Here is a 24,682-nt window from a genome sequence, read left to right on the forward strand (position 1 = left end):
TTATGTATAAACTCAATGCTGGGAATTGGGTTAAGGGTTGCATTAGTGTTAAGATCAAAATTGCAGAGTAAAAGTTAAACTCTTAGGTTAGGATTAAGGTTAAAGTGGGTTAAAGGGGTTAAGTGATAGATTAACAAAACCCGTGACAGTCTCTGTAAATGATATCCTGATCCTAATACAATGCTGGGACATTTTTTTTACTTTAATGCAGGGAACACTAGATTAATACTTTGGGAACTGATATATGGAATATTACATACATAGCTTGTGGTTTTTAACCTGCCCTCTAGGGACAAGCTCCCACTCCCCTTCCCCCCACAAGTGGGACGGAATGACTCCTCAGTCATCCTATCTGATTCTTTCCTTTTATTCCCTTTTGTTTCCTTTTTTTTCTTTTGGATCAATTTCTTAACTCATTATTCCTTTTTACATTGCCTTACGTAACCCTTTTCTTTATAGCCTTTGTTTCACAGGCTCACATTCACTTAGGTCACTACTACTTAGGCCCCATGTACAGGGGACACTTCTGAACGATGGAAACTGACTGCTGGAAAACGTAGGTTAAAAAACGTCTGTTTAGCCACGTTTGCATAACGTGTTTATGCGTGTTTGCGTTCAGAAGCATTTTTAAAAATAAGCACAGGAGAACCTCCCAAATGCCCAGAATGCACTGAAAAGTGGTACATTATTAACTATTTCAGACTGTTTCAGAGAAATACAGAGAGTAGAAGCAGACTCAGAAGTATGTGTTGACATTAGCTAGGTGTGAGTTGCTCATTAACATTTCTTTTGTTTCCAAGGGTGGGACAGGTGTCTGGTGGAGGGAGTCATTAAGGCCACCTGGCAGGGGGTCTTCATGAGAAATTTGAGGTGTGAATGGTCATTAACATATCTTTTGTTTCCTAGGGTGGGAGAGGGAGAGGTCTGAGGTGTGAATTGGTCATTACAATGTGTGAGAAGCTTGGTAGGAACATCTCATGTTAAGTGTTTTGTCCATCTGAGCACCTTGAAAACTCTTTGCATTCATTTTTCATGATGAAAAAAGGCTCTGGACAGCATTGGGAACTGGAAGAGTTAAAAAAAAATTTCAAATGCAAACGCCTATAAACGCGATTTGCCATGTTTAGACGCATTTAGCCACGTTAACAAGCATTTTGCGTTTGAACCGCTGATAAAATCAACGTCTGAACGCAAGTTTGTTGTGTTCAAAAAAACGACTGCAAACTCAACTGCCTGTAAATGACTGTAAACGAAGATGTGTACATGGACACATAGGAAGACATTAGGGTGAGTTCAGGGGCTGCTGAAAAAACCGCTGAACAGCTCCTAAACGTGAGTTTACAGCTGAAGTGTATATGAGCCCTAACTGATTTGTGTCATGCAAAATAAGAGACAATGTTGACTTCAACGAAAAAAGCACTATGCTGCAAAATAGTGCCCTATATCTTTTAGCAAAGCTTTGAAGTGTATGCAATTTATTAATCCAATTAGATCCCATTGACCTTGTTCTCATACAGAAAAGAATCCATCCAGGAAATATACATGAATTATTTATAGATGAATGCTTGATGCACAAAACTTTAATGACGCACTAAACCTTAAAGAGGAACTTCACTCTCTCAATCAACATTATCAAGCATTAATAAATAGATAAGGAAATATATCATATTTACTTGTTTTAAACTTTATTTCTAACATTTCTTCAATTATATCCTGGTTTCCATGCCTAGGCAAATTATGTCATACATTCCAGGAGTCTTCAGGAGGTGAGGGAGGGTTCTCAGCTCAGCCAATGCCTGACCTAAGGACAGGTGGATTTCAGGAAGTAAATGCTACATGACTTACCTGGCCTTACTCAAGATGGCTACAGCCAGAAATACCAGGGGGTGTTTTTCAAAATGGATTCTCAGAAAAATAAAGCATGGAGACATGGGTGGGTGAGTTTGCTTTGAATATTAACAATTAAATCAATAGCACCTTTGGTCTGTGGTGTTCAGATGCAGTGCAGTTCCACTTTATATACAACCATATTTATGTTGTATAATGTGACAACAGTATGTAAGAACAGAAGTATATGATTAAAGCTGTCATATCATTGTGAATCTGAAGCTCAACAGGGTATTATACCTTCTTGTCATTGTGTGATAACTTGGAAAGAATATCTAACAACTGTAAAACTGGACAATGAGACCTGAGAGATATGTGTAGTTTGTATAAAGGAAAATGATCCGCACTAGGTCAAACCAATATTTACATTACTAAAGCAGCCACTGGAACAACTGTGATACAAGTTGAAACTACAACAAAACCAAAAACCAGCAGCACTAAAATAGCTTTATAAAAGGCTACAAAGAATCATGAAACCACATAAATAAATACAGGTGTATATACACAACCCGCAAAATTAAATAAGTGAATTAAGTCTACAATCATAACCAATGCAAAAGTGTTTGGCTTTATATAGTCATCATCCCTATAGTGAGTAACAATGAAATGTCCTGTGCAAACAAATCAAATCAAATTCCTTGTGTTAGCTAAAAAGTTCAAAAAGTGTCCATAGTAGGTAATCTTTCAATGAGGAAGGCCAGCCACATAAGATACAATCTCTTCCACCACAGGGCATCCACCACCACAGATAAAGACACACAGAGGCCTCTTACTGACTTTGATGGGCCATTATACTGTATTATAAATGGTCAAAGTGCGTTCAACGTTAAATTCCAATCACAATCCACCAAAGATGGTGTTTTTTTTATTATTATTATACAGGATTTTTATAGCGCCAACAGTTTTCTCAGCGCTTTACAATATAACGGGAGACAATAAAGCAACAATACAGTTCAATACAAGAGGGATAGGAGGGCCCTGCTCCCTGGAGCTTACAATCTAGGAGGGAGGGGCTAGTGGTACAAAAGGTAGTAACTGTGGGGGGTGGACTGGTTGGAAGAGTAGAAGATTCCGTTATTAGCTGAGGGCAGGATAGGCTTCCCTGAAGAGATAGGTTTTCAGAGATCGCCTAAAGGTGAGCAGAGTAGGCAATAATCTGATAAATTGGGGTAGAGAGTTCCAGAGGATGGGGGAAGCTCTGGAGAAGTCCTGAAGACGAGCATGGGAGCAGGAGACAAGGGAGCTAGAGAGTAGGAGGTCTTGTGAGGAGCGGAGAGTACGGTTTGGGTGGTATTTATAGACAAGATCAATGATGTAATTTGGGGCAGGGTTATAAATGGCTTTATACGTTATTGTTAATGTTTTGAATTTTATCCGTTGGGCAATGGGAAGCCAGTGGAGGGATTGGCAGAGAGGGGTGGCAGATACAGAACGGTTAGTAAGGTGGATGAGTCTGGCAGCAGCATTCATGATAGACTGAAGAGGGGATAGCCTGCGATTAGGTAGGCCAATGAGGAGGGAGTTACAATAGTCAAGGCGAGATATAACAAGGGAGTGAATAGGTTGCTTAGTGGTTTCCGAGGTTAGGAACGGTCGTATCTTGGAGATGTTGCGGAGGTGAAGTCTACAAGATTTGGACAGTGATTGGATTTGGGACTGAAAGGACAGATGGGAATCCAGGATTACACCTAGTACCCTGGCATGAGGGTAGGGACTGATGATTGTGTTATTAAACTTGATGGAGAAGTCAGGGGAGGGGGCATGGGCTGGGGGGAATACTAAGAGCTCGGTTTTGGAAAGATTGAGTTTGAGGAAGTGGAGTGACATCCATGCCGATATGTCACTTAGTAGGTTAGTAATGCGAGAGGAGTCTGAAGGGGTGAGGTGAGAAAGATAGATTTGTGTGTCATCAGCATAGAGATGGTACTTAAAGCCATGGTAGTTTATCAAGTGACCAAGGGAGGAGGTGTAGATGGAGAAGAGAAGGGGTCCAAGGGCAGAACCTTGAGGGACCCCTACAGAAAGAGGGAGTGAAGAGGAGGAGGCAGCATTATAAGTAACGCTGAAGGAGCGCTGCGATAGGTAGGAGGAGAACCAGGATAGAGCAGAGTCTCGGAGGCCAAGAGAGTGGAATTTTTTGAGGAGGAGGGGATTTCAGTGGAGTGTAGTGAGCGAAAGCCAGACTGTAAAGGGTCAAGAAGGTTGTTGTCGGTGAGGTGGGAGCTCAGGCGATTGTAGACTAAGCGTTCTAGGAGTTTAGAGGTAAATGGCAGCAGGGAGATGGGTCTTAAATTGTTCAGATTGGGGGGTCCAGGGAGGGCTTTTTAAGTATGGGAGTGATGTGTGCATGCTTAAGAGGGGAGGAGAAGGCACCAGTAGAGAGGGAAAGATTGAAGATGTGAGTGAGTGAGCATAGGATGGAAGAAGAGGGTGACCGTAGTAGTTGTGAGGGGACAGGATCTGGGGGGCAGGTAGTGAGCCGGGCTTCTGAGAAAACCTTAGTGACCTCTTCGGTAGTAGCAAGGTCAAAAGAGGAAAGTGTTGAGGGAGGTTTAGTATAAGGTATGCTAAGTGGGATGGATGTCTGTGCAGTGGCGATGCTCCTATGAATTGCGTCAATTTTGTTTTTGAAATGATTTGCAATCTCGTGAGCAGTGAGTGAGGTACTGGGTGGAGGTGGAGAAAGTAGAGAGTTAAAAGTAGAGAAGAGACGACGAGGACTGGATGACAAGGTATTAATAAGAGTGACAATGTAGGCTTGTTTGGCAACATGAAGGGAGGAATTGTATGTTAAGAAAGCAGATTTATATAGGGTGAATGCTTGCTGAGATTTGGTTTTACGCCACAATCGCTCCACGACTGTGTCGTTTAAGATTTCTGGGGTCGTCAGTCTGCCAAGGTTGTAATGGTCGGGGCCTGATGCTACATGTTGTTAGAGGAGCAAGTGAGTCTAGTGTGGATGAAAGCAAACTGTTGTAGACAGCAGTGGCCAGGTCAGGGCAGGACAGGGGAGAGATTCTGTCATAGAGTTGGTCAGTTGCAGAGTGGAAAGGAGCAGGGTTCAAGTTGTGAAGGTTTCTGCGGGTAATTGTTTGCTGCTTGGAGGGATAGGTGTTTGAAGACGAGGACACTGTGAAGGTGATGAGATTGTGATCAGAGAGAGGAAAGGGGATGTTTGTGAGGTTGTAGGGAGTGCAAAGTTGGGAGAAAACAAGGTCTAATGTATTCCCATCAGAGTGAGTGGAGGACTGTATACATTGTGCTAATGATGCAAAAGATGAGGTTAAGTTGAAGAGTTGGGATGTAGCCGGGTTGTTGACATTAATAGGGATGTTAAAATCTCCGAGAATGATAGTGGGTAGTTCAGAGGAGAGAAAGTAGGGTAGCCAGGCGGAGAAATCATCAAGAAAGTGGGACACTGGTCCAGGAGGCCGATAGATCACTGCAATCCTCAGAGAAATAGGAGAAAACAGCTGAATGCAGTGAGTCTCAAAAGAAGAGAAGGATAGAGAGGTAGGGTTAGGGAGGACTTGAAAGGTGCTCAGTGGGGATAGAAGCAAACCAACTCCACCACCTTTCCGACCACTGGGTCTGGGTGAGTGGGTCCAGAGAAGCCGTCCATAGGAAAGTGCTGCGGGAGAAGAATCTGCTGCTTGAAGCCAGGTTTCTGTAATTGCTAGTAGGTTAAGGGAGTGGGAGACAAAAAGGTCATGGACAGAGGTGAGCTTATTACAGACAGAGTGGGCATTCCAGAGAGCACATGAAAAAGGGAGGGTGGTTTTTGGGAGCACGGGGACTGATATTAAATTGAGGGGATTGCGGCTATTCCCGGAAGGAAGAGGATGCCTGGTGTGGGGGTGAGATAGTGGAGGACCAGGGTTTGGGAAGATATCCCCAGAGGTTAGGAGAAGAAGGGTGAGGAAAGTAACATGGGAGCGGGATGTACACGAGTGTACATGCCTTTCAGTCCTGGTGTCTGGGTCAGCAGGAGAGTGAAGTATCAGCAGGAGGTGATGAGAGCAGTAGTAGGGAGATGGTAGCAGTGGGGGTGAGATGTACAAGTTTTGGGGTGGAGCAGAGGGGTAAAGAAGTGAGATTTTGGGAACGCAGGATAGTAATATGAAAAGGAGGAGTAGAGGGGACATATTAAAAGGTACATGGAGTGGGACTCAGATTTGTAAGAGATGTTTCCCAGGGTGTTTGCTTGCAGTCTATCCAGCATGCAGTAGAGTTTCTTGTTGTTGTATCTCCCTGCTGCTTGAGTTATCCTGCTTTAGTTAAACTGCTGTGTTCAACTGCTTATTAGCACTCCATCAAAAACAGCACTCAGGCAGAAAACAGCACCCCATCTGTTACTATGCCCTCCGATCTGTGACCACCCCCCATGAGCTGATCTAATTTGATAGGGAGATGGTCAAATGAGCACTCTTCTCCGCCCCAATTAGGAACTGATAAGGATCACATGAATTGGGGGAGATGTTTCTCAAACACAGACCAGACACAGGCCACCGTCATAAAAAGAGTGCAACAAGAGCTGAGAACTAATCAACATAGACAAAAATATATACACTATTTGTTCTGAGATAGCAGGAGTCTATGCGTTGTTGAAGTTGCAGTTTAGAGTGGAGAGAGCAGACAGCAGCAATTTACCCAGAGATAGCAGGAGTCTATATATCGACATCCTTATGAGAAACCATGGGAAGAAAGGCTCCACCATGTTGTCCCTGGTTTATTAGAGGACTGAAGCAAAGCTTTAGTTTGGGGATGCCCCTTCATTATCCAGTCAACAGACGGATGGTGGTAAAGAAAACTCATTGGTCAATAAGTGCAATTTCAATGGACAGGCAGATGGCAGATGGATGGGGCTTAATTCCAGGGAGTGGCTTTTCCACAAAGTCAAACCCCTTTGAAAAAGAAGTTGGTGCACAAGTGCACGCATATAAGGCCCTGAGTACTGGATCAGTAAATCAGGCAGATTACTTTTATAACTGATTTCTTTTGCTCTCCCAACCACAGGTGGAAGACACTAATATTAGTTTTATTTTTTTAACACTGGTTATCACACTTGTTGGGCTTGTTATAATTAATACTATTTATATTCAGTTTTTACCCTAGTCTATCACTGAAACCAGTGAGAAATGTGGAGGCATTATACCTCTTTCTACATCCATTATCAGATTAGTGACTGAAACTGATTTCATATGTTTCCTTTCATGCACTTTGGACAATAAAATGTAACAACAAAAAATCCAATGATGTGGTTTGAAAGTGTATCTTGTACAACTGATCTGTAATAAAGGTTGTGATTGTTACCTGGAAATACATATTTCAGAAATTGTTTTCTGCTCACAGCAAAATAATATAGTATACATTTGTATTTTTGGTTTGCTTTTTTTAGTTTCTGAAAAACTTTGTTTTACACATTCTTTTCTGTTTTACCTAAAAGTAATAAGAAAAATTGTGTGGTTTGCCTTTCACTCTCTGTAGAACACATAACCTAAAAAGACATAAAACAAAAAGTCTGTAATCTGCAAAAGTAGTAACTTTGCTGAAGAAGGACATGCTGGAAAAAACACAGGCTTTTTGCCCTAAATAATACAATACTGTTGTCTTATTGGTATTCGAAAAATTCAGTTTACAGTACTTTCCTGTGGCCTGAAAAATGGAAGTGAAAGGCAAACGTCTTATATTTTACACGGCAATACTTTTTGCCAAAAAGGACAGACCATTTTCTGACCTAAGTGTACATTCTATTTGGGTACATTGTCATTTATTTTCCAATGGAAACAAAAATATCAGAATACATTTTTTAATATAGCCCATTTTCACTAACATATACACCAAAATGAACATGTGCAATAGCCAGGAGTAACTTACAGACCATAAATCTACTGACAAACTTAAATATTTTATTACTTTCTTACAACAGCAGAATGATCTATAAATCCTTGGATAATGGAAACATGGCACTGTGAACAAGTTTCAATTAAAAATAGAATAATTTCTGTGGTTTAGTCACTTTGCTGAATCATTTCTCACTTCTCACATGGGATTTTAGGAAGTCTTTTCTCCCAAGATTTTTTCCTGTGTGGAAAGTTTAGTTAGCCAACAAAAAGCTAAAGCTTTGTACTTCCCAGCTTTGCAAGCTAAAATATTATGGACAATGACAACTCGCTAAATGTCACAATATGTTTTTAAAAAAACAATTACAACATACAGTGACGTAGGTGTGCAAATACAAATGTCTCTAATATTTGCTTTTTTTTGTTTATTTTTAGGTTCCTCAAGAAAAAAATGAAATGTCAGTTCAAAGAAAAAACAGTGCTCGTTACCTGGTAATTCAGTTTCCAGGAAACCTTTAGGAAACCATATGAGAGAGAGGCTCTACCCGCCTAAAACAAAAAAAACACTTGGTTGACATTTGTACCCTGCATCTGACCACCAAAAACCAAAAATGCTATTTAATGCACTTTTAATATTCAACGCAAACTCAGACATCCATCAATCATTTAACCACTTGCCCACTTACGGATTAAAAATAGTCCATGTTGATTGAGAGAGTAAAGTTCCACTTTAACCACTTGCCCTTCTGAGGATTTACCCCCCTTCCTGACCCGGCTATTTGTTACGCTGCGTTACTTTACGGTCATGCAACTCTGCACCCAAATGAAATTTATGTTCTATTTTCCCACAAATTCAGCTTTCTTTCGGTGGTATTTGATCGCCTGTGTATGTTTTATTTTTTGCGCTATAAAAAAAAAAAGCTGACAATTTTAAGAAAAAAAACAATATTTTTGACTTTTTGCTATTAAACATGTCAAGTAAAAAAAATGTATAAAGTCAAATTTCATCATAAATTTAGGCCAAAATGTATTCTGCTACATGTCTTTGCTAAAAAAAAAAATCCCAATACATGTAAATTAATTGGTTTACATGAAAGTTATAGCATTTACAAATGGTGGTATATATATTTGGATTTTTAAATAAAACTTTTTTTTACTAGTAATGGCGGCAATCAGCAGGACTGTGGCAGGCATTCTGACACTGGGGAGAATTGACTTGGTGTCACTGACATCCCCAGTGACACCAATACAGTGATCAGTGCTAATAAAAAGCACTGACACTGTACTAATGGCACTGGGCAGCAAGAGGTTAACATGTGGGGCGATCAAAGGGTTAACTGTGTGCTGTTTTACTTGGGGCTGTGTCTCTGTGCTTCACTGTAAGCACACTTTTTTGCATGGCTGTGCTGTGCACAGCCATGCAAAGCAGTGTGCATGGGATGACAGGGAGGAGAACTGTTTTGTTTACTCGGTGATTGACAGCAGCGGCCGCGAATGGCGGCGCTACCCAGAGATGCAAAATCACGTATATATATATATGTGATTTTGCGCAGCTGTGCTGCCCTGTAGCAGTATATCTGCTATAGGGCAGACAGGAAGCTGTTAAAAAGAAGTAAATATGATATACTTTCCTATCCATTAACTAATGCTACCAGCATGAGGATTAAACAGTCGATATTGATTGAGAGAGTGAAGTTCTACACACACACACACACAAGATGTGAGATCCACTTTCAAAATTTTTTTATCTGGAAGAACTATCCAGATTTCTCCGTAATCCCTTTCCCCCCTAAATTACCTTTTATGGTCTATGATGTAACCTAGGGATCCACTGGAAATCCCAAAATTCACATAATGTTTAAAAATTTAAATGACTGTGTACATTTATTTAAAACAAAAGGGAATTAAAGTGTTACGAAACCCAGGACATTGCATTCACTATACCTGGTCTCCCACAGTACACAGAACATGAAAATTCAATAATTTTAGTAAATATAAACTGCTAAATACCTTTCCCATCAGCAGTTAGACCAGTCTTGTGACTTCTATCAATATTCAGCAGAGCACTGGTTACAGCTTGTAGGAGTAATTTTCATTCTCCCCTATGAGGCTGCAGGACCCCTGACGCTCTGTCTGGACAGTGCTCATTGGCCCTGTGCTGATCACATGCACTCTCCCAAGAAAAAAAAAAACTCTAGCAATACACACCAAACTGTGCATGTGCAGTTTGCCCCCAAGGCTCTGTTCTATTAGGAGATATATTGGGGACAGTAGATCAGAGAAGACAGGATCAAATGCCTTTTTTGCACAATGCAGAGGATTAACCCTTTAGGTTCCACAGTGATTAAAACAAGCATGCTTTACTGCATATACTGACAGATTTTACTGTTGTGGGCAGGGGCGGAATGACCATTTGGAAACTCGGGCACTGCCCGAGGGCCCGGGGTCAGTAGGGGGCCCTATGAGATGCCCTGGTACCTTTTTCATGGGCTTTTTTGAGTTTGGGCAAGGACACAGGGGCCCCATAATCCCTTATTGCCTGGGGGCCCCATGAGTTGTCAGTCCGCCCCTGGTTGTGGGTTTAGTGACACCTTAAAACATCTTGGGGTTCCTAGGGTTAGGATTTTCTAACCCTAACCTTGGTGTCTAGAATGGTTGAAGTCATGAACCCAATGGCTTTTGGGATCACCCTTAGCAAGGCTTCTTGTGCTACATGAAGCACGTTGATTTTACCTTCATCTTTTGAAGGAATATTCTTTGCAGGGAAAACCTACCAAATACCCAAAAACAGTACTAAGGACATTTAAGTATTTACATATTCTTAAAATTCTGCAAAAATATTTAAAGGTTTAATCAACCTTTTGAAAAAACTGGTAAATGCAGCAACACTGATCTAATGATCAGTGTGCATTCTATTTTTTTCCCCACACACCTGAAATTAGTACATTTTGGGTGCAATGAACAGGCTCTATAAATATTTTCCCCCATTCTCAGGTTTGTATAGAGGTATTGGCCTGCTGTGATGAGGCTGAAGGAAGTGCAGCTAGACTACAAATTAGTGTAACCAACCGGCTGCAATGCTCTGCAGGCTCCCTCTGCCATTGTGGTATCTAGGACATGCAGGAATTGAACGTAAGTGATAGAGTTGAATTACATTGCTGGATGACATGCCCAACCACACAGAATTAAAAAAAATCAGTAAATACTGTATAATACACATCCCACTGCAGCATCCCACTGTTAAGGTGAGGTGGGTGGTTTGGGTTTTGGGATAGTGTATGTGACCATACTTCATGTTACACTCTAAAGACGATTGTAACATGAAACATGGTCTAAAATGTTGATTAAGACTTTAAAAAAGGGGTAGGCAACCTTTAAGAAGTGGAGGTCTACCTTGACAATGTAGAGCAGAAATTAAAGATCACCTGGGTTTGCGTTCCTTTTTTTTTTAAAGAAATTAACTAACAAGTCCCCAATAAAAAAGAAGAACATCACACAGAAAACCTAAAAACATATACAGTAGTAAAACAAATGTCACTGTAAAAATATAAACTTAGACTTCCCAAAAAATTAGCTACAAGGATAAACTTGGAATTCACTTTCATTCAAAGTTTTTGGTTCATGTCTGGAGAGTAATTGGTCACCCCGTCTTATGCAGAAGTACATTTTGAAGGTAGAACAACTGGAACTGTAGACTGACTTGCTTGGCTCGTTTCAGGCCTGGCTGGCCTCAATTCTGGCCTGTCTTTCTGGTTTGAGTTCTGGACCAGCAAGCTGGGGTGACTTCTGGTCAGTGTCAGTATGTAGGGCAGAGTACAGGAGTCAATAGTATGTAGGGAAGAGTACAAAGGTCAGAAGGATGTTAGGCATAGTACAGGGGTTTGTAGTTTGTAGGGCTGTGTACCAAGGTCAGCAGCACGTAGGGCAGAGTGCATGGGTCAGTAGTTTGCAGGTCATCGTACAGGAGTCAGTAGCTTTTAGGAAAGTGTACAGAGATCAATAGAATGTAGGGCAGACTGCATGGGTCATTAGTTTGCAGAGTACAGGGGACATTACTTCAGCATACAGGGGTCAGTAGATTGTAGGACAGTGTACAAAGGTCAGTAGTTTATGGGACAAAGTGCAGGGTTTGTGTCAGGAAAGGCGCAGTCCGGTGTGCAGAACATTAATTCATGGCCAACTCACAAGTGATCATGCACGAACAGGTGAGAGTGTGAACGAGTGCGTGAGCGCGCACAAACACCAGGTGGTGCATTAAACTGCATTATGAACTGAGGGCCTTGCCATTTGGTCTATTACATTCGCTGAAATATCTGATACCTGTTGACTTCTTGTTACCAACTTGATCTGCTCCTGACCTGCCTGAACACTGCCTGTACCAACCCCTGGCTTGTCTTTGGATTTTCGTCTCTGCCTGCTCCTTCTGCTCATCTGCCTACTGTTACTGACCTGGCCTGACTTTGCTTATTCTTCTGCCTGCTGTATTGTACCTTGTTCTGCCCTTCAGTTGCCGACCCAGAGTGCCTGACCCAGCTCTCCTGCATCAGAACCTGTGGACCTGTGCCTACTTCCTGCTCCGGTCTTCCGCCAGTACAGCCTGCTTTTCAGCAATGCACAGCCTGCTCTTCGGCAATGCACAGCCTGCTCTTCGGCAACGCACAACTTGCTCTTTACCAAAGCATGGCCTGCTCTTCGGCAATGCACAGCCAGCTCTTTAGCAAAGCACAGCCTGCTCTTCAGCACTACATAATCTGCTCTTCAGCATCACATGCACTGCTCTCCAACACCCCGCAACAGAAGACCAGTCAGGCACTCGTGCCCACTCTGTGCTCAGGCAATCCTGTCACTTTATCAGGGTTACTGAGCTGGAGGTGTAAAAGAAGCCTATCTTCACACGTCAGGCTCCACCACCAGGTACGTTATAGGTTGTTAGTTTGTTGTGCAGTATACAGGGATCAGTAGTTTGTAGAGCAGAAAACAAGGGTTAGAAGTTTGTAGGACAATGTACAGGGGTCAGTAGTTTTTCGGGTAGAGTACAAAGGTCAGCAGTTTGTAGGGCACAGTACAAAAATCAGCAGTTAGTAGAGCAGTGTACAGGGGTCAGAAGTAGTAGGGCAGTAGGTCATTACTTTGTAGGGTAGTGTACAAGGGTCAGTAGTTTTTAGGGTAGCGTACAAGGGTCAGCTGTTTCTAGGGCAGTGTACAGAAGGATTACTAGTTTGCAAGGAAGTGTAGTTTGCAAGGGCAGAGTACAAGGGTAACTGAAAAGGGTACAGGGGTCAGCAGGTCAGAGTACAGGGGGTCAACCTGGAGAACTGCAGCCTGAGGGTGGCAGGGTGGCTGAGAGCTTTAATTTTTTTCAATGTAGCTTGCAGCCTTCATGTAATCACTATGTCATAGCTTACTAATGATCACATATTCGGGAACAATGCTGAATATTTCCCAGTCATCAGAGGTGACCTGAGTCACCTTGGCTGAGACAGCCAAGATTGAAAGCTTGCTGGTGCCTCTCAAATGGGAGAACCTTCATAAACATATTCCGAGCACAGGGCATTGTTTTGAGGAACCTTTACATACAGCTGGTGGGATGGTGGAAGGGGTTAAAAGTTTTTAATGCGGATTCAGAATATGTAAATATTTAGTTTGCATAGTCTGGGCACAGGTTAACTTTAAGGACTTCAGATTAAAAAAAGATGAGGTAGAAAACTGACGTTTTTTTTTTTTTTTTGTTGAGAATTTGTTCTGCTGGGATAAAACAATCTGAATTTGAAACTTTGTGTCGCTTGTTTAAGGATTTGCAACTTTGCTAGGGCAGCTTCTTCCTCCTTTTTCATTTGGATAATCTTCATTTGAACTTTCATCTCTGCCTCTTTTGCTTTCTTCTAAGCTTCCATTTCTGCTTCTTTTCTAGAAAAGAAGTTTCATACTTTAGTTGCTTTTGTATTTGTGTGGGTCTTTATAAGCTTATCACTTAATGTTGACCTCTTGGAACAAGAGAATCTAAAAGATTGTGAGCTTAGCTGATGTGGAAGTATGGAATCTGGTTTTCTGCAATTGTGATGACCTGTGATCTGCACTCAATGGAGCCTTCAAGAATGTAATGTATTTTTATTTTCTAAGAGCAGTAAAGTTGATTAACTCTTGCACAAACTTCAGTCTCCTACAGCCTTCATATGCTATATCTGGTTGTGCATGTGCACCAGTTAGTTGCTATATACAGTCATGGCCGAAATTGTTGGCACCCTTGATATTTCTCCAGGAAATCATGTATTTCTCACGAAACGTATTGCATTAACACATGTTTTGCTATACACATGTTTATTCCCTTTGTGTGTATTGGGACAAAACAAAAAAAGGGAGGAAAGAAAGCAAATTCGACATAATGTCACACAAACCTCCAAAAATGGGCTGGACAAAAGTATTGGCACCCTTTCACAACTGCGGATAAATAAGAATGTTACAAGCATGTGATGCTCCTGTAAACTCACCTGGGGCAAGTAACAGGTGTGGGCAATATAGAAATCACACCTGAAAGCAGATAAAAAGGAGAGACGTTCACTTAACCTTTGCATTGTGTGTCTGTCTGTGCCACACTAAGCATGGACAACAGAAAGAGGAGACGAGAACTGTCTGAGGACCTGAGAACCAAAATTGTGGCAAAATATCAACAATCTCAAGGTTACAAGTCCATCTCCAGAGAACTAGATTTGCCTTTGTCCACAGTGCGCAACATTATCAAGAAGTTTGCAACCCATGGCACTGTAGCTAATCTCCCTGGTCGTGGACGGATGAGGAAAATTGATGAAAGATTGCAACGCAGAATAGTCCGGATGGTGGATAAGCAGCCCCAAACATGTTCCAAAGACATTCAAGCTGTCCTGCAGGCTCAGGGAGCATCAGTGTCAGCGCGAACTATCCGTCGACATTTAAATGAAATGAAACGCTATGGCAGGAGACCCAGGAGGACCCCACTGCTGACACAGAGACATAAAAAAGCAAGACTACAGTTTGCCAAAATGTACTTGAGTAAGCCAAAAGCCTTCTGGGAAAACGTCTTGTGGACAGATGAGACCAAGATAGAGCTTTTCGGTAAAGCACATCATTCTACTGTTTACCGAAAACGGAATGAGGCCTACAAAGAACAAAACACAGTACCTACGGTAAAATATGGTGGAGGTTCAATGATGTTTTGGGGTTGTTTTGCTGCCTCTGGCACTGGGTGCCTTGACTGTGTGCAAGGCATCATGAAATCTGAGGATTACCAAAGGATTTTGGGTCGCACTGTAGGGCCCAGTGTCAGAAAGCTGGGTTTGCGTCCAAGATCCTGGGTCTTCCAGCAGGACAATGACCCCAAACATACGTCAAAAAGCACTCAGAAATGGATGGCAAAGAAGCGCTGGAGAGTTCTGAAGTGGCCAGCAATGAGCCCAGATCTAAATCCCATTGAACACCTGTGGAGAGATCTTAAAATTGCTGTTGGGAAAAGGTGTCCTTCCAATAAGAGAGACCTGGAGCTGTTTGCAAAGGAAGAGTGGTCCAAAATTCCGGGTGAGAGGTGTCAGAAGCTTATTGATGGTTATAGGAAGCGACTGATTTCAGTTATGTTTTCCAAAGGGTGTGCAACCAAATATTAAGTTAAGGGTGCCAATACTTTTGTCCAGCCCATTTTTGGGGTTTTGTGTGACATTATGTCATATTTGCTTTTCTGCCTCTGTTTTATATTTGTTCCAATACATACAAAGGGAATAAACATGTGTATAGCAAAACATGTGTTAATGCAATACCTTTTTTGTGTGAAATACTTGATTTTCAGGAAAAATATCAAGGGTGCCAACAATTTCGGCCATGACTGTATCATTAGCTTTGTCATCAACAGTTATGCAGTACACAGTTCTATCCCACATACAAGAGAATTCATCAGACATTTCTCTCTATGCGATTCACAATTTTTCTTTAACCAGTTAGGCTCCAGAGCAATTTTTAAATTTTTTGACACACATGTAAAATCTTCATTTTTGGTAATAAAATTACTTAAACCCCCTGAACATTCTTTATTTTCTGAAAGCAGAGACCCTATAGAAAAAAAAGGCGAGAGTTGCATGTCACGTGATATTTTCGGAACTGTTTATTAAAGGCAATATTTCAGGAAAAAATTTAGTAAAATAAATTTTAGTGCAAACCCACACAATATAATACACATCTTTTTGTAAAATATAAAAGATGAGGTTCCGTTGCGTAAATGGATACCAAACATACCATGTCTTAAAAACAAAAAATTGAATTACAGATACTTACCGTAATTTTCCTTTCCTGATGAGCTTCATGTCAGCATAGATGGGTAAGGGCCCTTGCCCCTCCCCCAGCTGTGCTGACATGGAGCTGTCAGGAAAATGAAAAATGGAATGACCGATACCTACTGTAATTTTCCTTTCCTGGCGAGCTCCATGTCATCACTGCTGGGGGTTAGGGCCCTTACCCAGCTGTGCTGACATAAAGTTGTAAGGAAATTATGTGTGCCCGTGATATCACAAAAAACTATGGTACCTAAAAAAATCACCATAGGTGATACATCTGTTTAGAGTTAACTAGGAACTCTTGTGCTAGAAATATTGTTTTCACTCTGAGCGATATGTTACACGTGTGGTGCGACCGCAGTTTACTTACGCATGCACCCTGGGCGTACATTTGCACATGTGTGCGGGACAACAGGGGTTATTGCAATTTAAAAAAAGATTTAATACATTTTATTCTAATTTTATTTTTAACACCTTCCCGCCCGGCCTATGGCAGATTGACGGCCGGGCGGGACACTCACCGTTGTGACTGGGCGTCATATAGTAAAGAAATGTAGCAGAATACATTTTGACCTAAATTTATGAAGAAATGTTATTTATTTGCAAAATTTTATAACAGAAACAAAGAAAAGTGTGTTTTTTTTCAAAAGTTTGTTTTTTGTTTTATTTAGCAAAAAATAAAAAACTCAGTGGTGATCAAATACCACGAGAAGAAAGCTCTATCTGTGTTATAAAAAGTGTTTATGGTTTAAAAATGTGTATGGTATATGTGTGTAGTGTTGCATGACTGCGCAATTGTCATTCAAAGTGCGACAGCGCTGACAACTGAAAAGTGGCCTGGGCAGGAAGGGGGTATAAGTGCCCGGTATTGAAGTGGTTAAATATTTTTTCTTTTATTTGTTTATTTTTACTTGATTGCTATCACAAGGGGTTAATAAACCCTCATGTGATAACATTGGACAGGTGACATGTACTCTTTATGGAGACATTAGGAGTCTAGTAGACCCCAGTGTCTCCCCTGCCCTTCATAGCATTTAACTGAGCACAGATTGGTTTTTCTAGATGTATCCTCTGGCTTTACCAGGGTAATCTGAAACCGGAAGTGACTAAATCATTATCGCTTTTTGTTTCATTATTTATATGACTTCTCCCTCACTCTCCCTCCCCTAGCCAGTGGTTGTAGTATTGGATTCCCAGTAAGAGAGGAAGAGCTGGGGAACCATGGGGGGAAGGTGGAAGTGATCAGCGGCTATGGAGCTGCGACATCACCTTCACATTCAAGCCAGGAGCTAGTTGAAAGATTCACTCTTTGGATGTAGTATGCAAACATAGAGGTAAACTGGATTGTACCACTTTACAGACGTTACATTACAAGTTTTAGCAGTGGCTGCAAAGATAGAGCTGCTGCTCCCAATTTGACATCCATGCAGGTCCACAGCCCCAAACGCACACTGGTTGCACTATGCACCTACATCCGCAGTGGCACTGATTTCACATTGGGAGCAGCGGTTGTGTCTGTGCAGCCGCTGCATCCTAACTAACAGCTATGGAACTGCCTACATGGATACACAGAACACCTGCACCCCTGTACGTTTAAACATGGCCCCCACATGGGTCACAGAATCATGCACCCCATGTCAATGAGGCCTTACCTTTATCCCAAAAGGAATAAACTGTTGGTATAACTGCTTAAAAAGTAGTTCTGCCTTAACCACTTCATGTCCGGACACTTTCACCCCCTTCCTGTTCAGGCCAATTTTCAGCTTTCAGTGCTATCACACTTTGAATGACAATTGCGCGGTCATGCAACACTGTACCTATATTCATTTTTTAGCATTTTTTGAGACAGATAAAACAGATAAAACTTTATTTTGGTGGTATTTATTCACCACTGGGATTTTTATTTTTTGCTATATAAATGAAAAAGTCCAAACATTTTCAAATAAAAGTGTTTTTCTTAGAAAATATTGCAAATAAATAATCTTTCTTCAGAAATCTTGGCCAAAATGTATTCAGTATCTTTTTAGTAAAAAAATTAAATAACCCAAATTAGTTTATAACCAAAAATTATAATTTTTCAAAAAATGTTTTACATTTTTATTTTTTTTTTATATTATTATTTATGTTTGTTTTTTTACCATACTGTCACCCTAGCAGTACAGTGTCACCACAGTGACACTACTACTTGTGGGGGGTGATGAAGATTTTTTTTTTACACGGATTGCTTTTACACCCATAAAGGCTGTAAAATCAATCATTTCTCCTTCTCTCTGGCTGCATTATTGCAGCCATTGAGAAATACTGTGTGAGCTGTGATTGGTCACAGCTTGTCACATGGTACAAGGCTGTTGTGAATAGCCTTATACCATGTGACCTCTGTGATCATTCACAGATTTCACTAGTAGTAAGCAATAATGTCAGAAGTGACATCTTGCTTACTACTATTCATGTGATCACTGATTGACCAATCAGTGATCACATGATCAGGACCTCACACAGAGGTCCCGTACAGCGATTGGTGTTCCGCTGTGTCCGGATCAGGCAGGTACAGGCAGTGAATGCGGAGGCCGTTTATAAATGTCCTCCCGCTCCTGCACTGCTCCTGTCTGGCCGTTTATGTACATGGGCCAGACAGGAAGTGGTTAATTCATTAGTCAAGTTCATCTAAATCTGCTGGGGCATCTAACTCTACCTTCTCTCCAGATTGACACTGTTGTCCATAGGTGTCTCCATTGCTCCTCCATCCAGAGTGAAGACACCTAAAGACAGGACGGGCGTTACTGGTTGGACCACCAGGTGGAATGAAGGAAAAAAAAATGCTAAAAAAAGAAAACTAATGCAGCCACAATATTTATGGATTGGCAAAATGCAATATATTCAATGTTTTTTCGCTTTTTATTTAATACTGCTTTAGGTTGAAACATCCTCAGACCTCATTTCTTCTAGACACAGATGAGTATTCTTAGAAATTTTTAGAAAGTCTTCTAAACACAGATCAGTATTCTTAGAAATGATTGTATATCCTACATGTCCCTAGACCCAGCCACATTAAGAAGGAAATACTGCCCACTGCCCCAGGTCTAGCGAGACATTTGAAATCGCATGTTACACTTAGTGACACGGCTTGCTCTGTTGTATGCTGGCAGCACCAAGTGGGTTGATATCCAGCCTGCAACTGAATGAGTAGTTCCAGGAAGACACCACTAGGCAGAGACTTAGGAAGTGAGATGAAGCTGCATGGGACCACTGCAGTTTCTCTCAGGTAAATAAACACTTCTTTCACTGAGTGCCAGCAAAAGGGGACACAAGCCTCTAAATGCCAATGTAACAAGGGTTACTCAACACCTATGTAACAAGCTGCACACACGTGTGAAAACTAGTGTATAAAGGTGCACATACAACTGAAGGAGAATATTAAAAGAAGCACCCACTACTAAACACGAATATTTCAGGGGGCACTTACCACCAACACTTAAGTTGGTTGTAAACCCTTACATATACACAGTGAAGTGACTGGCCTTAGGTGATACACAGACACAAAACAAATTCCTCCGACATAAGTTGCAGCCTGTTTATCTGCAGTCTTCCCTTCTCTGCATCCATTCAAACTGCTGAATTTTAAAGCTTGTCTGAGAGTTCAGAAAAAAGGGGTCAGAGAACCAAAGTAATGCACTGCAGAGTTCAGTGGGGAGAGCTCTGAGAGCTGATTGGAGGGAAGAGACACCCCCCCCTTTTCAACAGCACACAGGAACAGAGCTAAGGCTGTCAATCAACTGGATGTTCCTCCCCTGTCACCATTTTTCTCTTGGTGTCAGGAAAACTTGTCAGAAGTGACTCATGCTGATAGCAGAGTAATGAAGCAGCAGACAGAAATGACACTTAGTGCTCTTAAATGAGATAAGTACATACTATAGAGGGATATGCTTTGTTCATATTTCATGTCTAAGGTTTACAACCACTTTAAAGTGAACTGGTGCCCAGACTATGCACATTAAAATATTTACATAGTCTGATCAAACAGTATAAGCACTTTAAAATACACCATCATTTACCTCTGTAGCTATAGGCATTGTGCAGAAATTTGTTTTCCTACAACAAAGACATTAACCGCCTCCCGCCCGCCATATAGCACAATGACGGCCGCAAGGCGGTTCTCTCGTTCTGGAAGGATGTCATATGACATCCTCCCATTCTAACCGCGCATGCGCGGCTCCGGGAGTGCGCAGCGCTGTGTCCCTCGGACAGAGCGGATCACCGATCAACGGAAAGAGCCGAAGATGTCGGCTCGGTCATGTGATCAGCTGTGTCCAATCACAGCTGTTCGCATGTATATAGGGAAATGCCGGTTATCGGCATTTCTCTCCTCACGAACTGTTACGCTGACAGCTCGAGAGGAGAGGCGAGCCGGTAATCGCATTCCCTGGGAGGGGACATATACACTGATCATCAGGGCACTGATGATCAGTGTGCCCTGATGATCTGTGTAGCCCCAGCAGTGCCACCTGTCAGTGTCCATCAGTGCCAGCTGTCAGTGCTCATCCATGCCACCTGCCAGTGCCCATCATTTCCACATCAATGCCACTTTTAAGTGCCTACCAGTGCACATCAATGCCACATATCAGTGCCCATCTGAGCTGCCTTTCAGTGTCACCCATCAGTGCCAGTCAGTGCCACCTATCAGTGCTGCCAGTCAGTGCCGCCTATCAGTGCCAGTCAGTGCCGCCTATCAGTGTGCATCAGTGCCACCTATCAATGCCTGTCAGTGCTGCCTATCAGTGTCGCCTAACAGTGCCAGTCAGTGCCACCTATCAGTGTCAGTCAGTGCTGCCTATCATTGCCATATATGAGTGCTGCCTTTCAGTGCCCATCAGTGATGCCTGTCAATGCCCATCAGTGCCACATACCAGTGCTTCCTCATCAGTGCCCATCAGTGCCACCTATCAGTGTCCATCAGTGGAGCCTATCAGTGCCCATCACTGCAGCCTCATTCGCGCACATCAGTGAAGGAGAAAAATCACTTATTTACAAAATTTTATAACAAAAAACTAAGAAGAAACTTTTTTTTTCTCAAAATTTTCAGTGTTTTTTGGTTTGTTTAAGAAAAAATAAAAACCCAGAGGTGATTAAATACCACCAAAATAAAGCTCTAACTATCACAAAAAAATGATAACAATTTCATACGGGTACAGTGTTGCATGACCACGCAATTGTCATTCAAAATGTAACAGCACTGAAAGCTGGAAATTGGCCTGGGCAGGAAGGGGGTATAAGTGCCCTGTAGGCAAGTGGTTAAACACATTAGGGGTTTTTTACTAAAACGACATTGTGCACAATCTGGTGCAGCTCTGCATTGAAACCAATCAGCTTCCAGGTTTTATTGTCAAAGCTTTATTGAACAAGCTGAAGTTGGAAGCTGTACCATGCACATCTACACCAGATTCTGAGTGCACCAGTTTTAGTTTTTCCTATTAATGTCTATTACAATGCAAATAAACATGTTTCTTAGCTGTTAGAAACTGACAGAAACCTTACTTCAGAGTCTTTGCTGGGAACTTTTAGGATACCTCCCAACTTTCTGTAATGATAAAGAAGAACACCTTTATCACACAGCATATAGGCAAAGGCCTTTACTTTCCTTTATATTGGCTTTTCAAAATAACAAATTCAGTAATACAGTTTGGATAAAACATTAGGTTCAGCACAACCATTTTTGGTAGTAAAATACATTTTGCATTTAGATGTACACATCAGACTAAAAAAGGGACAGCTAAGGCTGAATAAGTGACATAGAGATTTGGTCTCAAAGGAGGGTCAATCCCTCCAAATAAGGGACAATTGAGGCTATGTAATAATTTAGTGCCCATAGTCTGGGCACAGATGCACTCACCATTAACTGCAAAAATGTAAGGGGCTACTCACCAATGACCACCGACATTTAAGTGACCCTCACAATTGACCTACACTGTAAGGGGGTGCGCTTACCCTTGACAGCTGGAATCTGGAAGCTGTGCATTATTCCTGACTGTTGCACTCTATATGCTATTTTGTACATTGGCCTGTTTGCCTTATTCTACACATTATTCATGCATAATCCTAATTATGCCCTATCACCTAATTTATAACCAAGTACTAGATTAACACCTAAAGGCATGTACTTCTTTTATTATCACCCAAGCCATCCACATTTCTGCTCAAATATTCAACTGTTCAATACCAAAAACAACTGATTCAAATAAGGTTTTTCCAACATTACCAGTTTACCAGTTCTGAGCAAGTTTAAGCATCCAAAAATAGTTTTCTTTCAGTATAAATATATGTGCAGATGTTATTTTTGGATAGATGCTCATTTAGCCAGTGTCATACTCCTAGAATAAGTATGATTTAAACAAATGATTTAGTAAAAATCACACTTCAGTTTAGGCCCATAAGGTGTGGTTGAAAGGACAACATTTAAAGTAGGATTATTGCATGTCTCTGGAAGATGATCTCATCAAAATTCACATTTAAGAGCCTCAATTGCTTAATAGACTAAACTGGAAAAATGACTAGAATATTTGCAATGTTATTTGCATATATGTTATCTGAACTTCATCAAACCCATTACAGTAAATAAGTACAGTTATATCTATCAAACAAATGCCATATCATTACTGAAAAAAAGTATATTCAAATTCAAACTTTTTGTAATTTGTGTTTAATACCAAAGGGATGTTTTTATTCTATTTTTTTGCTGAATTTGACCCATTGGAAACATTTTCCTTCGCTTCCTGTCCCAGGACCATAACAGGACAAAGTCAAGTTAAAAACCCCTGTAGCCCTCCCGCAGCAGGAGCCGCTTGGTAGATTGCTTTCTATGTTATTCTGCCTTGACTCTGAGAACAACCTCAGTCCCACTGAGACACCAGATTAAAAAATGGATGTTGTACTGCTACTGGTAGCAACGTACTCAACGTAGGTTCAATATCAAAAAGCAAACATAGGACTGGTTAGCGATAAATGAACCTAAAATATTGCCACAAGTTGCAGTAAATAGCAGAATGCACATAAATTAGTAGGCAAAAAATTTGATCAATCACAGTTCACTAGACAATATATTCACTAGGCTATAGCAGCATAGAATGGAGTTCTATGCAGCTGAATTACAGTAAACCTGGTAATCTACAAAATCAGTTCTAGTTCTTCAGCTGGTTAGTATTGGAGCCCAGTCTTTACGGTGGTGCACATGTGTAAAGTCCCGGCAAAGTCTGCATGCAGTAAGTAATGCTGCTAGTTAGATGGCCAGTCCCTATGTGCTCAGTCTCTGCTAACAACAACAGGTTAATGGTAGCAGTGTCCACTCACCCTTCCCAGAGATACTGTTTGATTCCTTGATTCACCCATCAACACAGTCAATGTTGATGGGTGAATCCCTCCTGTAAGTGCTACTGTGTTCTGCCAATGAGGAACCTTCCCTGCTAGCAAAACAAAATGATGATGCCGGTGGCTATAGTAATCACATGCAAAAAATCTGACAGGCTGGTTGTATTGAAGTCGATAGATGGATCTACATCAGTACAACCAGCCTACTAGAGATGAGCGAATTATTCAAAAATTCGATTCGGCTGATTCGCCGAATTTCAGGAAGAAATTCGATTCGATGCGAATTAATTCGCTACGAAGTTAACTTATAAAAAGGGTTTCTAGGCTTCAGAGAGCCTTTAAATTAGTGCAGAACACTGTACCTTTAATTTAAATGCCCTTGGAGATGAGGAAGGAGAAGGAGAAGGAGAAGGATGAGAAGAAGGAGAAGGAGAAGGATGAGAAGAAGGAGAAGGAGAAGGATGAGAAGAAGGAGAAGGAGAAGGATGAGAAGAAGGAGAAGGATGAGAAGAAGGAGAAGGAGAAGGAGAAGGATGAGAAGAAGGAGAAGGATGAGAAGATGGAGAAGGAGAAGGATGAGAAGAAGGAGAAGGATGAGAAGAAGGAGAAGGATGAGAAGAAGGAGAAGGATGAGAAGAAGGAGAAGGATGAGAAGAAGGAGAAGGATGAGAAGAACGATGAGAAGAAGGATGAGAAGAAGGAGAAGGATGAGAAGAAGGATGAGAAGAAGGAGAAGGATGAGAAGAAGGAGAAGGAGAAGGATGAGAAGAAGGAGAAGGATGAGAAGAAGGATGAGAAGAAGGAGAAGGATGAGAAGAAGGAGAAGGATGAGAAGAAGGAGAAGGAGAAGGATGAGAAGAAGGAGAAGGAGAAGGATGAGAAGAAGGAGAAGGATGAGAAGAAGGAGAAGGATGAGAAGAAGGAGAAGGAGAAGGATGAGAAGAAGGAGAAGGATGAGAAGAAGGAGAAGGATGAGAAGAAGGATGAGAAGAAGGAGAAGGATGAGAAGAAGAAGGATGAGAAGAAGGAGAAGGATGAGAAGAAGGAGAAGGATGAGAAGAAGGAGAAGGATGAGAAGAAGGATGAGAAGAAGGAGAAGGATGAGAAGAAGGACAGTTCTGTGACAGTTTCTGTCTATTTCTGACAGTTCTGTGACATTCACTCCATACAGCGGTTTCAACCGCTGTATGGAGTGAATGTCACAGAACTGTCAGAAATAGCCTATTTCTGACAGTTCTGGGACATTCACTCCATACAGCGGTTGAAACATTGTATCTATTTGTTTCCATAAATGGATCC

The 24,682-nt window shown here is 41.5% G+C and overlaps 1 long non-coding RNA gene across 1 annotated transcript in view; it reads right to left on the reverse strand.

The window, feature by feature from the left end:
- Positions 1-24,682, reverse strand: part of LOC149462588 (uncharacterized) — a 106,496-nt gene that overhangs the window by 45,003 nt on the left and 36,811 nt on the right. Inside the window, exon 2 of the long non-coding RNA XR_016312622.1 lies at positions 8,220-8,279. This is a non-coding gene — a long non-coding RNA (uncharacterized LOC149462588). The remainder of the gene's footprint in view (positions 1-8,219; positions 8,280-24,682) is intronic.

This window comes from Staurois parvus, unplaced genomic scaffold (assembly GCF_062004578.1).
Source record: "Staurois parvus isolate SC_StPar_1 unplaced genomic scaffold, SC_StPar_1.0 ptg000172l, whole genome shotgun sequence".
NCBI lineage: Eukaryota > Metazoa > Chordata > Amphibia > Anura > Ranidae > Staurois > Staurois parvus.